The sequence below is a fragment of the Danio rerio genome, chromosome 18, assembly GCF_049306965.1.
Source record: "Danio rerio strain Tuebingen ecotype United States chromosome 18, GRCz12tu, whole genome shotgun sequence".
NCBI classification, from domain to species: Eukaryota; Metazoa; Chordata; class Actinopteri; order Cypriniformes; family Danionidae; genus Danio; species Danio rerio.
In genome coordinates this window covers 23401722-23415093 of record NC_133193.1, presented here as the reverse complement: position 1 = coordinate 23415093, position 13372 = coordinate 23401722, and the positions used below count along the sequence as shown (strand labels likewise).

Genomic DNA, 13372 nt, shown 5'->3' with positions numbered 1-13372 from the left:
GAAAAGGATTGAAAACTTAAATTCATATAGATTAACCTGAACGCATGTCTCTCTTCCCCAACTTCCTCCTGCACAGAGAATAAATAACCAGAGACCATCTCTAACATCCCTACTCAGACTCATTATTCTTCCTCAACCTCAGACAGAGACTGGTAACAGCAGCACAACAATCAGAATGCATTTTTACAATACACATAAAATTCAAATGCATTCTTATACTCTATCTATAGGCAGAGCATTAAAATACACTTGTACAGCTATACAAGTTTAAGCTATATAGCTAAGTGTAATCACTGCCTATAGACTAAATAGTTTTATATACTTTATAAACTGTATTATATCCCCTTACCCACACTGTAAAAAAATCATAAAGATAACGGATGTTAAGTTACAGAAATTGACCATAAAATAACGGACATTAAATTACAGAAATTTCTTTAAATTTAAATTTCTGTAATTCAACCTCTGTTATTTTACAGTAAATTTCTGTAATAAAAGCCATTATTTTAAGTTTTTTTCAGCACCCCAGCTGCAGAAAATAAATAATATAATAATATATAGATTTTTTTTTTTTACAGTGCAACCTCACAGTAAAATGAACACCATGTAGGCAATTCCATGCAAACACACACTCACACTTAAAGGGCACCTATTTTACCCCTTTTCATGATTTAAGATGAGTATTTTGTGTCTTTAGAATGTGTCTGTAAAGTTTCAGCTTATCAGATTATTTATTATACCTTTAGGATGTAGGAATTTTCATCTTTGAACACAATGTAGCCTACGCGCACAATTGTTGCCTGTGCCTTTAATGCTAGTTCTGCCTGCCCACCGTTCCCACGTGCCTGTCAGAGTGTGCCTTAGGGTGCTTTCACATCTGTAGTTCGCTTCATTTGGTCCGAACCAAGGGTAATAAATGATACATTGTTGCATCTTCTGCCGTCTTTGGGTCGTTTTCACACCACACTGCTGGCTTTGGTCCGAACCAGTTGAAACGAACCAAAATGTAGTCATCTGAGAAAATCCACATCTCTCATTGGCCAGATGTTGTTGAACATATTTGCTTAACTGCTTATTGATTGGTCAGAGTACAGGTGCGGGAAAATGCCAGTGAACTCCCGCAGGTAAACAAAACCTTTTACTCTGGAGGGACGACTGCGCTGGCTGATTGTATCCCTGCTTTAGACAAACTATACATTATGAAAATGAAGCGCGGCTGTGGCTGGAAAACAATGTTTAATGCATCGCTCGTCACTTCAGAAGGAGACGTGAATTAATTTAGCTAAACTGCGACATGGTCATCTTGCGGAAATATTACCAACGATCCATCAGGTAATGTTTTCCCCTCTCTCTGTTGGTAAAGCGCTGTCAACAAATATTTTTCCTCCATATCCCATAATGCACAGCGCATCAGCCTACGGCAGCTGAACAAGTCCGAAACGCGCAGTACTTTTTGCGGTTGGACCTGTTTTAGTACGGATCATATTCTCACCACAAACAAACCACTCCAGGGTTCGTTTGAAAGCGTACCGAGACCTGCTTACTTGGTCCGCTTTTGGTGCGCACTCGAGTACGATTGCTGCATTCTCACCTGCCAAAACGAACCGCACCAAAAGGGGAAACGAACTCTAGTGCGATTCAATCGAACTAAATAAGGCAGCTGTGAAAGCACCCTTAGTCTTCAACTCGGCTGCATCAGATAAACAGTGCAGTGACAGACATGAAGGAAGCTGATCTCACGTAATGATTGTGAGAAATACTAGAGTAAGAACTGTCCAAATGATTATCTGATGTATTTGTTGTGGAGTTAATTCAAGCCTTTCTGCAACGATGAGTCACACACAATGTCGTTACAAAACACACAGCGCACGCGTTTAACTTTGCACTGTTTTTGCACGGCAAATGTGACAGGATACACGTTAATATTCACTGCTGTATGGATATCTGTTATGTTAATCTACAAAATAAACCTGATTTAAAGTAAACCAGGATTAAAGTGTCTTCTTTAAAGCTGAAAAGTAAAGCTGAAGTAAATCGCTGTAATTCATTACAAACATGCACTGTTATAAAAATGTTTGAAACTCATTCTTGATCACATTTGATGATGATTGATGATCAGAAAGCTGAACAGATATTTAAGCCCCAGTTGCTTTGTGCACATCCTGTCTTGTTGATATGATTATACGCATTACTACGAAGAAATGTTAATACACGGCTGTCAGTTGATTCGGTGGATGGTGGATGATTACGTTATGTTGCGTTGATTTGGATTCTATTTTATCGCCAGGCTATATATATATATATATATATATATATATATATATATATATATATATATATATATAAAAGATTTATTGTCTTTATATCACTCCAACATGACAGTGACACTATACCTACGAACAGTTCTTTCCAAACAGTTTACAAATGATGATTTTTATCAAAGGTGCCCTTTAATGCAAAGAAAAACTAAATAAGTATATATTTTTTAATCAGATAAAATAAACTTGTTGAACATAATCTGCTTCTTTCAACATCAGATCTCGGACTGTTGTATATCTAAATTTATGTTAATCTAACAATCATTCATTTCAACACACACACACACACACACAAAAAAACACACAAGACGCCATTTGCTCATGGATGTGTATTTTAATAAAAATAATTCTGTCAAAATTAAATGAGTACAATATTTCTTTATCATGTTTCCAGTACATAGGTATGTCTCTTTTTTATTTTTATGTATTTTTTTTAAATCGTTTTTCTTTTTTATGTTGTTTTAAAGGTTTTTAAAGGTTCATGCTAAGTAGAGGGTAACTCATTTCACAATTGCTAAAAGAAAACTCAAATAAAATTAAACTCATAATAGAAGTAAATTGTGCACAGCTTGCTGTACTCCACATTCCATCCGTCCTGCTCCATTGTTGTCGATTTGTTTTGTTTTTTAAAGCAGGAACATCATCACATGACTAATAAGTTCTTGACAATGATTTTGGCGACTTCCTTCCCTCCCCTATTTGTACGTAAGTCCCTACTCAAGCCAAAATGGAGTCCTATGATGAATTCTTTTAAAATGACAATATTCATTTTATGTGGTTAGATTATGATGAGTTCCAAAACATATCTGGCATTAAAAAGCCGCCTCGCGATAAAAGATCTACAACGTATACAGTTCAGTAGAAATACGAGCGCTTCTCTATAAACTGCCATTTTGTAACTCAAACATAAGTAAAATGTTACACAAGATGTCCCCATGCAACAATATACCACCATTAAACAACCAAATCGACCCATTTAGTAGAATAAAATGGTGGATCAGGGTGTGTAAAACTTGCCCCACAGAATCAGACACATAAACACTGCTAAAAAAAACAAATGACGGGGCTCCAAATAGTTAGCATCTCTATTCATTAAGTAACTCGAAATTTGGAAAGGCCACTTCTTTTTTCTAAGTTCTCAAGGAGCATGTGCAACTTTCCAGACTTCCGACTTAAACGATCAGCAGGTCAACCAAAATGGTTCCCGCTCTACACATACCTTCAGTTAATACGCCTGACATGATACAACAAGCTAGACAGCACTGTGTCCTAAGAGTAAATGAGGTATAGCTGAACAAAAAGCAGGTGTAAATATGGGAATGTAACAATCTCATGATGGCCAGCAGCTAAAACAAGTTGGGAAATCAAATCGGCTAAGCTACATTCAACACCACGGCGGCCTGCTGGCTTAGTGAAATGCTGGGTTGACGTGGGAATCGCTTGATAAATCTTCCTTCATGAATGATAATAGGAAATTAAAAGTTAAGTGCCTGAGCCTGATAACATCACACTCACAAAAATGACAAGAAATGGACATTTGGGAGGGGAAAAAAACTAAACAAAAAAACAATTGCACTAATAATAATGAGGTTGAGGTGAAGTTATGGAGCAACAAAGATGATTGCAGATCAAGTTCTAGTAGTTGCTAAATAAATACATCATTTGTTTGCAAGTTTTCTGTTCATTTGTAGGAACGCTGGGTCAGTCAATTGTCTTGCGTGCTGCAAGTTCATACTCTGTCCCTCCATTTCTGAACAGGAGAGGTAGACAGATACAGTAATGCATCTAAGTGTGCATTAAGTGAAGTACAGTGCATCCAATGGTAACAAAACTCTAACAAACAGTACTTAACAGCCAATGAAACGACCAATAACAAAAGTTGAAACAGTGTCAGTTTGGAGTTATTCATCTAACAGGAGAACTATCAACACAGTGACACTATTCACATGGGTGTGAAACGTACTAGTTAGTTCATCTCCAAGCTCTTCTCAGTAATCAAACTGCTGACCTTCAATTTTCTGTCAAAAATGTTGTGTTTTTATTTGGTAGAGCCACAAAAGTCTGAAAACCGATTTAAATTTAGTTTGCCTAACTTAAAAAAAACATGATGGCTGTCACTCTACTCACAAAGATGATAAAATAAATCTGTTTAGGGTGAAGGTTGAAAATAGAATTGATATACATTGGACCCGAAGGCAAGTCTGCGTCATCAGTGTGATTGTGTTTAATGAAATTCGTGCTGGTGCCTGAGATACTAAAGTAGCTTAAAAAGGCGAGACGCTAAGAGCCATGCAATTTCTCACCTTCTCTCGCACAATTAACATCGTTAGGTCACAACAAACTCACATATGCGCAACATCCATCAAACTCCAAAAGGGGCAGCTAAGGTTGACCGAAAAACTCATTTGTTTATACGTAGAAAAGGACCTGCTTTAAAATCCACAGTATGGTTTGGTGAAGCGACACCTGTTTCCGCTAATTTCCCGCTCCGACGACTTGTCTAAATACCTGAGCTCTGACTAAGTGCTTTGCTCGAATTTTTCAGTAGGAACTTACCATTATGCGTATAGTTGATATGGTAATCTCGAAATACTATGCAGTCAATTCACCCATGAAAAAAAAAATAGGTTGGGAAGTTGATTTGTTTCAAGATGAGCACAACAAACGGACAAAATATAAACTGAAATAAAAATGACTAGATAAAACAGAATAATTAATTATCTTTAAATAGTGTCACACAATTTGTATTTGATAATACTAAATTAAAAAGAAGCCTCTCTTCTCGTGTTTTCTATTCGTTCTGCTCGGCTGCTTCTGGCAAGCGGCACACCAATTCAAACGTGTGTTCTCGTCATGGCAATCAGCTGGAAAGTCCTCTTAGCCGTCCTGAACGTTGCCTGAAGGAAAAACAGAAATGGGTTATTTTTAATATGGACAGAAAAATAAGGGATATGTAATGTTAATCTGAAATTTAAAGAATTGACTAGATTAATTAGGTGAACTAGGCAGGTTAGGGTAATTAAGCAGGTTGTTGTATAGGATGGTTTGTTCTGTAGACTAAATATATAGCTTAAAGAGGCTAATAATTTAATGACCATAAAATGGTTAAAAATTAAAAAAATAAAAAATAAAACATATATAGTTTTAATAAAAATAAAAAAAAACTTTAATTAAGCCAAATTAAAACAAATAAGACTTTTTCCAGAAAAAAACAAATATATATATATATCAGACATACTGGTCCTTGCTCTGTTAAACATAATTTGGGAAATATTTAAGAAAGGAAAAAAAAAATAAATAAATAAAAATAATATATATATATATATATATATATATATATATATATATATATATATATATATATATATATGAAAATGTGAATATATTCAAAGAAAATTGTTGTTAATGTACAATGGTTTAAATACATAACCTCTCTAAGCTTTAATATCAAGAGAAGACAAATGATTACAAGCTAATCAAAACATGTAAATTTTGAAAAATGCACTCATGAAATTGGCGAACTTACAAATAAACAAACAAACATATATATATATATATATATATATATATATATATATGTTTGTTTGTTTATTTGTAAGTTCGCCAATTTCATGAGTGCATTTTTCATATTTAGGTTTTAAATGCCCAACAAGACGCTTTGGAATCTAAATATTAGTTGCACTGAATGACATTTGTGTTGGTGTTTTATGAATATCATAGTAAAAATGAAAAGTACCAGGGCTCTTTTTCCTGCTATTGTCAATGAAAGTGCAGCATTTTTAAATGGCAGCAGTGTGGCAACTTGCTGAGCTTGCGTTTTACTTGAAGCCCTGAGCGATCTGTGTTTTTAAAAGCTCCGACAGCTGAAGAAGCGCTCTCAGCTGAGCATTTTTAGAAAAGCACTGGCATTTTTAGCTGTGCAAAAACACTTCTATAGACATGCACCCTTATAGTCATTATTTTTCTGTCAACTATACAGGACGCAATATAAAAAAAAATGAAAAATAAACTTTTGTTGTTTTGATGACTCTTCGCATCTTTAACCCATATACAACCATGGTCAGAATTATTGGCATTCACACAAACGTGGTGTGGGTTATGACAACCACTGTCTGAGATTACCTGCACTGTTTTGGTGCACTGTCCCCTAGTGGTTCAGAGATTCAAAAAACTAAGTCTTTTTTTTTCTGCTCATAACTTCTCAATCTTTTGTCCAAAACTCATAAAACTGGTCTCTTTACATCCGGCAGAGCATGCAGAGTCAATAGATGTCTGACTTTCCTTGGTCACAGTATCACAGTTGTAAAAGTGCTGACATAGTTGAGTCTTGATGTCAGAAAGCCTTAAAAAAGAAAAATCCTCTGCTCTCATCAAAAAACAAGGTGAACTTGGTGCAAACAGTAATAATGCACTTGGTTAAAAATACCATTGTGGAGCCATTTTTCTGCCAGAGGACATGGACAAATTGTTTAGACACATGGTGTCATGGATTGCTTGTAAAACCAACAGATAATAAAAATAATAATGTACTGAAAATGTAAGGCTGTACTGACTGAAGATCTGATCCTGAGTAAAGATGCTAGCAGAGGCACTGATCCAAAACAAACATGAAAATGGTTCACTGAGGACAAAAGTAAGTTCAGCTATAGCCGTCCTAGTCCCCTGATATGAACTCAACGGAAAATGTGTGAGTGAACTGAAGAGGAAAGCCCACCAATATGGAGCAGGGAGTTGAGGGATCTGGAAAGACTTTGTATGCAAGAACGGCCTCAGATCTCTTTCCAGGTTTTCTCCAATGTTCTCAGAAATTATAGGAGAAGACTTAAAGTTTTTATTTTGGAGGATGGAGGTTGCAAGAAGTATTGAAGAAAAGAAAGCTAATAGATGTGGCCAATGTGTTCTGTAGGAAAAACCTTCAAAATGAAAATCATGAAATTGTTTTCAATTTACTTGTATTAATGAAAGGTTTGTTTTTTTCAGTGAGAATAGTTTTAACTAAATATCAAAGTGACAAAAAAAGTTAACTTGATAACATGAATGTTTTATAGAATAGGTAACACTTAAGTAAAGGATCCCATTTGTTACAATATTTTGTAACACTTTATAATACCTACACACTATGAATCATCAATTAAGCATTAGCAAGTAGTTAATTCATTATGTTAAGTATTAACAGATATAAATGCTCTATTCTTGCCTTATAAGCATATTTAAATGTATAAAACATTAAAAAACTTGTTAATTACAAAATTTAGTACTGCATTATTTACAAACCATTTGTTCCCCTTCGGTTGGGGAACTTCAGTGCCATGAAATGGGAGGATTCGGATCAGAAGCCGCTTGTCTAGAGAGTATTGAACGGGCCAATGAATGAAATTAATTGGCAGCGTAAGCTTGCGCAGGTGTGCGGCATCTGCAATTATCTCAGCATATAAGCACACCTGAAGCCAGCAGACGCCATCCTTTTCGCTTCAGATCCTTTCTGAGTGAGTCGATGAGGGTTCCTCTTGCTGTTCAGCACTTCAGAGCGAACGAGTGTGTCTCCCGGTCCAGAGTGGGTCTTCGCGGTGGCAGACGGTCGAGCTGGGTTTCTCCCTTGCCTGCGGTTCTTTAGGTCCGGTCCTCCAGAGCGGAGCGTATTGTTGCAAACTTTCCTAAAAGAGCAACACAGTCGTGCAGCACGTCCTTTTCAGGATGGCGCTCCGACTGTGCGTTTCTGGATGCGGGGGTTTCCTGGCTCCGGATGATGGACACGATCACTGCATTGCATGTTTGGGGGTCCAGCATGTTAATGCGGTGCTCGCGGGCGGTTCATGTCGTCATTGCGATGCCATGACCATTGCACAGCTAAGATCGCGGCTAACTTTCGCAAGAGAGCGAGCCACCCCAGTTGCCTCCTGTTCTAAAAAAGCAGCGGGCGCTCGGGCAGATCTGAGGGTTTCAGCGGGAGATAATCCGCCGCCCACGGGCTCGCGGACCTCTCGCTCCTCACGGCGCTCCATCCAAGCTTCGGGTAGTGGGAGTGATCCGTCTAACCAGATGGTAGCTCTCACACTCGCTGACACCGGATATCAGATGTCCTCCGCGGCATCGGAGGGTGGGCTTTCACTGTCCGACGAAGATCCGGACCCACTCGCCCCCTCCGGGCAGGTGAGCGCTTTCAAATCGGATCCTGAAGCGGACATGTTAGCCGTGCTTTCCCGGGCTGCTTCGGCCATGGGGTTGGAGATGGTTTATCCCCCAGCTCCGCGGCCGGACCGACTAGATGGGTGCTACGTAGAGGACCAGAAGGCGAAGCCTTCGAAGCCTCTCATCCCCTTCTTCCCGGAAGTGCACAGTAGGCTCACGCAGTCTTGGAGGGCACCTTTCTCTGCCCGTGCTGCGAGTGCCTCCGCCCTCACCGCCCTTGACGGCGGAGCTGCCAGGGCGTATGAGGCGATCCCGTCAGTGGAGCGCGCTATCGCGGTCAATCTTTGTCCGCGCGGCGCCTCTACGTGGCGGGGTTTGCCCCGCCTCCCGTCCAAAGCCTGTAGGTTGTCTGCCTCCCTCGGAGCCAGAGCTTATAAGGCTGCGGGCTAGGCTGCTTCTGTTTTGCACGCGATGGCCACCTACCAGCGCTACCAAGCGCAGGCGCTGGCCGAGCTGCACGAGGGCGGGTCCAACCCAAGCTTATTACATGAGCTGCGCACTGCGACCGACTATGCTCTTCGGACTACTAAGTCCGCCGCGTGTGCGCTGGGGAGGACGATGTCCACACTTGTGGTTCAGGAACGCCACCTCTGGCTAAACCTGGCCGATATGCGCGATGTTGACAAAGTTCGCTTTCTTGACTCGCCCATATCCCAGGCTGGCCTGTTCGGCGACACCGTCGGTGAATTCACCCAGGAATTCAAGGCGGTGAAAGAGCAGTCGGATGCGATGGGCAATGTCATCTATCGGCGTGGCCGTAAGCCGGCTCCGCCCGCCGAGCCATCCACCTCCGCTGTTCCTCGCCGAGGGGGCCCGCCAACGAGTGCTGCCCCGCCCCCGCCTGCGCCTCAGGCCAAGCGGGCGCGGCGTACACCTCGAAAGCAGGCAGCCCCTCCTGCCCAGGGCGCCGTTAAGTCCGGTAAACGGACTGCGAAGCGTCCCTGAGACAGGCCATCCGGAGAAGAGGAAACTTGCTATATCCCCGCTGGAGGGCGGGGCCCCGATAACAACGGTACTTTTCAGTGCCACCAAAACATCAGTAAAAGAGCACTTTTTCCCTTCCCCAGATGTGACTGCACGAGTTCTGCCAGTCCGGGACGCGCTGCCTTCCGGCTCGCAGACTCTACGTGCTTCGCCAGTGGCTCACGAGCGCTGGGGGGACGGTCTCCCTTCCCTCAGCCCTCCAGCCCCCTCTCCGGAGTCAGGGTGCGGAGCCAGAGCGAATCGCTCTCCTCCAGCTCTTCCGCGGGACCCTCGTGCTTCCCGGATCAGCACACCCACTCCGCGCTGCCCCACCGCTGGTACGTCAGCGATTGTAGCGATGACTCCATTAGCGAGGGCTCTGCCTGCCTGGTTAGCGCGGGCCAGCCCCTCACGGTGGCTCATACACACAATCAGACTCGATTCAGTTCGCGAAACGGCCCCCCAAGTTTACGGGCGTGTATTTCTCCAGGGTCAACCCCCTGTCCGCCCCTGTCTAGCGAGAGGAGATTGCTGCCCTCCTGGCGAAGGGTGCAATCGAGCCGGTTCCTCCAGCCGAGATGGAGAGTGGGTTTTACAGCCCATACTTCATCGTACCCAAAAAGAGCGGTGGGTCACGGCCAATCCTAGATCTGCGCGTTTTGAACCGCTGTCTGCACAGGCTGCCGTTCAGATTGCTCACGCAGAGGCGCATTCTCCAATGCGTTCGTCCTCAGGATTGGTTTGCAGCCATAGACCTGAAGGACGCGTATTTCCATGTCTCCATTCTTCCACGCCACCGCCAATTTCTGCGGTTTGCGTTCGAGGGTCGAGCATGGCAGTACAAGGTCCTCCCCTTCGGGCTCTCTCTGTCTCCGCGGGTCTTCACCAAACTCGCGGAGGGTGCCCTAGCGCCCCTTCGGCTCGCGGGCATTCGCATACTCAATTATCTCGACGACTGGCTGATTTTAGCCCACTCGCGGGAGCAATTGATTATGCACAGGGACAAGGTGCTTCGGCATCTCCGCCTACTGGGGCTTCAGGTCAACCGAGAAAAGAGCAAACTCGCCCCCGTGCAGAGGATTTCTTTTCTCGGGATGGAGCTGGACTCGATCACCATGGTAGCGCACCTCTCCGAGGAACGCGCTCGCCTGTTGCTGAACTGTCTGAGGGAGCTCGACAGCAAACTAGTGGTCCCACTGAAGTTCTTTCAGAGGCTCCTGGGGCATATGGCCTCCGCAGCCGCCGTCACGCCGCTCGGGTTGCTCCATATGAGACCACTTCAGCACTGGCTTCACGATCGGGTCCCCAGACGCGCATGGCACGCGGGCACACACCGGGTCTCGGTTACTGCGCTGTGTCGCCGCGCCCTCAGCCCTTGGAACGACCCCTTGTTCCTACAGGCCGGTGTGCCTCTAGGACAGGCGTCCAGCCATGTTGTTGTTTTAACAGACGCTTCCAACACGGGTTGGGGGGCCGTGTGTCGCGGGCATGCGGCTGCGGGCCTGTGGAAGGGTGCCCAGCTGCATTGGCATATCAATCGCCTAGAGCTGTTGGCAGTGTTCCTCGCTCTCCACCGCTTTTTACCGGTGCTGGAGCAGCAACACGTGCTGGTCAGGACGGACAGTATGGCGGCGGCGGCGTATATCAACCACATGGGGGGTATGCGCTCTCGCCACATGTCTCAGCTCGCCCGCCGTCTGCTCCTCTGGAGTCACCCGCGGCTGAAATCGCTGCGCGCCATTCACGTTCCAGGCACGCTCAATCGTGCAGCCGATGCGCTCTCACGACAGCAGTTACGTCCTGGAGAATGGAGACTCCACCCCGAGTCTGTTCAGCTGATATGGGCGCGATTCGGGGAGGCCCAGATCGATCTGTTTGCTTCCCCCGAGAACGCTCACTGCCAGTTGTTTTTTTCCCTGACCGAGGGCTCTCTCGGCACGGATGCACTGGCCCACAGGTGGCCTCGGGGCATGCGCAAGTATGCGTTTCCCCCAGTGAGCCTGCTCGCGCAGTTTCTGTGCAAGGTCAGGGAGGACGAGGAACAGGTTCTGCTAGTTGCGCCCCTTTGGCCCAACCGGACCTGGATATCAGAGCTCTCACTCCTCGCGACGGCCCTCCCCTGGCGGATCCCTTTGAGAGAGGACCTACTCTCTCAGGGACAGGGCACCATCTGGCACCCTCGCCCCGATCTTTGGAACCTCCACGTGTGGTCCCTAGACGCGAGGAAGACTTAGGTAACCTACCGACTGCGGTGGTTAATACCATCACTCAGGCTAGAGCCCCCTCCACGAGGCGCGCCTACGCCCTGAAGTGGAGTCTATTCACTGAATGGTGCGTCTCTCGCAGAGAAGACCCCCGAAATTGCCAGATTAGTGTTGTGCTCTCTTTCCTTCAAGAGAAGTTGGACAGCAGGCTGTCGCCCTCCACTCTCAAGGTTTACGTGGCTGCCATCTCCGCTAATCATAGCGCGGTAGCTGGCGACACCGTGGGAAAGCATAACCTGGTCATCCAGTTCCTTAGGGGTGCTAGGCGAATTAATCCATCTCGCCCCCCTCTCATGCCCTCTTGGGATCTCGCCCTCGTTCTCACGAGTCTGCGATCCGATCCCTTTGAGCCACTCGAATCAGTATCTCTAAGATTTCTGTCCCTGAAGACAGCTTTGCTGGTTGCGTTGGCCTCCATCAAGAGGGTCGGGGACCTGGAGGCATTTTCGGTCAGTGACTCGTGCCTGGAATTCGGGCCGGATTACTCTCACGTCATCCTGAGACCCCGCCCCGGTTATGTGCCCAAGGTTCCTACCACCCCCTTTAGAGATCAGGTAGTGAACCTGCAAGCGCTGCCCCCGGAGGAGGCAGACCCAGCCCTTTCTTTACTTTGTCCAGTGAAACACGCTTGCTGCGCCATTCTCCCTAACACGGAGGTACGTGCGCCTTTTTATCTGTCAGTAAAGTTCCCCGTCAGGTGAGCCCTGCAGATTCCTCCGTGGCCCCCAGCACTGACTCAGCGGAGGAGTCACTTGCTGGCCCACTACGTTGTAGGTCTGCCCGCTGGTCAGCCCGCGTTTTGGGTATAGGTGCCTGCTATGCGTGATCCCCACTAGGCGATCCCATATGCTTATTCCGCCACGGTTAAGTCCCCCCCCTGGGCGGACCCGTGTCTTCCCTCTCCGCTAACCACTCTTTTGCTATGCGTACTCCCCCTTTTTTAGGGCTAGTCCATATGTAAATTCTGCCATCTATCCCCCCCTTGGGTAACGGATGGCCTCCGCAGCGTCCTCCCTATCGGGATTGCACGCTTCCCAACGTACTGTCGTATTTCCTAGAATTATCTAGATGCTCACGACTTCCCAAAAAATATATCTAAATCCGTAAAACTTCTGTTGAAGTAGGATAAATTAGGGCCAGGGACACGTTGGAGGACCGCGCCCCCCATGATGTGGGTGCGTCACGCTTGCTTGACTATCTCCTCATCGGGGGTGTTGGTAAGGTGCAGTCATTATGGCGCTTTCCATACTTCTCCCATTTCATGGCACTGAAGTTCCCCAACCGAAGGGGAACGTTCGAGGTTACAGAAGTAACCCTTCGTTCCCCGAGGAGGGGAACGGAAGTGCCATACTCCGTCGCCATAATGACTGTCCCTTAGCTGTTTGAAAGTCTCTTCAGCTTAAAAGGATGGCGTCTGCTGGCTTCAGGTGTGCTTATATGCTGAGATAATTGCAGATGCCGCACACCTGCGCAAGCTTACGCTGCCAATTAATTTCATTCATTGGCCCGTTCAATACTCTCCAGACAAGCGGCTTCTGATCCGAATCCTCCCATTTCATGGCACTTCCGTTCCCCTCCTCGGGGAACGAAGGGTTACTTCTGTAACCTCGAACGTTTTTAAGAGTAGTTGGTGGCTTT

At 45.1% G+C, this 13372-nt stretch overlaps 1 protein-coding gene across 3 annotated transcripts in view; it reads right to left on the bottom strand.

The window, feature by feature from the left end:
- Positions 1-2632: 2632 nt before the first annotated feature.
- Positions 2633-13372, bottom strand: part of ranbp10 (RAN binding protein 10) — a 71564-nt gene continuing 60824 nt past the window's right edge. For 2 of the 3 annotated variants that reach the window (XM_073929587.1, XM_005159142.5), the window contains exon 15: positions 2633-5215. The gene's annotated coding sequence lies outside the window, so the exon portion shown is untranslated. The remainder of the gene's footprint in view (positions 5216-13372) is intronic. The other variant, NM_001045050.2, reaches the window with a different exon arrangement.